The sequence below is a fragment of the Echinops telfairi genome, unplaced genomic scaffold, assembly GCF_000313985.2.
Source record: "Echinops telfairi isolate 266 unplaced genomic scaffold, ASM31398v2 ScPeMD7_7469;HRSCAF=8507_1, whole genome shotgun sequence".
In the NCBI taxonomy this organism is placed as follows: domain Eukaryota; kingdom Metazoa; phylum Chordata; class Mammalia; order Afrosoricida; family Tenrecidae; genus Echinops; species Echinops telfairi.
This window is the reverse complement of record NW_022111373.1, coordinates 6,919,026-6,920,310: the sequence shown is the minus strand read 5'-3', so window position 1 is coordinate 6,920,310 and position 1,285 is coordinate 6,919,026.

Here is a 1,285-nt window from a genome sequence, read left to right as displayed (position 1 = left end):
TGTCATTGTGTCAGTTCCTATCCACAGTGACCTTCTGCACAACAGAGTGAAACACCACACGCTCCTGCTCCGTCCTCACAGTGTTCCTTTGCTTGATCCCACTGGGGCAGCCACTGTGTTAATCATCTCTCTGAGGATCTTCCTTTAAGCAGCGTAGCAAAAGCCAAGCTCCGCTGCAACAAGACTCTGCATCTTCCTGGGAGGAAAAATCCAGCGAGATAGAACAGCACAGGGACTACAGCCGGGAGCCCGAATGCAGCACAACGGTAAGGACGGTGCAGGACCAGGGACTTCATTCTGTGGTCTGGAGGTCAGAGTTCCCTTCGTGACAGCTGGGGAACATGAATGGAGTCTGGCCGTCCATGATGACGGGCCTAACTGTCCCCAGAGCTCACCCGTGATGCTGCTTCCTGGGTTTGGCAGAGTGTGGGGCCCTCTACCAATGGGCATCTGCTCACTTCAAGACAAACTATGTCAGTATTTTTCCCCATCCCCCAAATAATTCCTGCTAAAACTCAAAGTAGCTGTACTAAAGAGTTCCCTGTAGCCACAAGAGAGAGGACTCAAGTCACAAGGCCATATCCAAGTCCTAAGTCTTCTGCCCTTTAGTCGACCTAGTGGGCAGAAAGTGGACCGGAGCCCTGGGAGCCAGCACACAGGGACCAAGAAGGAGGGGAGGATCAAGGTGCCATGAGTCAGTCTTGGGGCGGCTGGGCCTAATCGGTAGCCTGTTTGCTGGGACACTCAAAGGACAGATCTGTTGGACTGTTGAGGGCACTGATGAGGCAGGTGGAAGCAGAGAGGCAGGCAAAGCTGAAGAGCAAAGATGGAAGACGGCACAGACAGGCCCTCCTGTCCGAGCCCACACTCACTCCAAGTCTGCCGAGCGGAAAGCGTGTCTCCATAAAGTCTCTGTCTTTCTGGAAGCTCAGCTACCATTGTTCTGAGCTTTGGGAGAGGCTTCAGGTGGGTCCTCAGCAAAGAATACTGAGTGCACCACCGACTTCCAGGAGACAAACAAACCTGTCTGGGGGAAAGTAGATCTTAGAAGCACGGAGGCGAAAGTCTGTCTCGCGGAAGCTGGAGAAATCATCAAGAAGCCCCGAGCCTGAAGAGACAGGATGTTTGGGAAAGCCGGCAGAAAACAGGAAGCTGTCCCGGGAGACAGACGGACCCGGGCCACAGCCACGAGCTCAAGTGCAGTGACCGTGGTGAGGATGGGGCGGGACCAGGGAACGGGGCTTCGGTCTGTTGTTGTCTGTAGGTCGGAATTCCCTTCGTGACA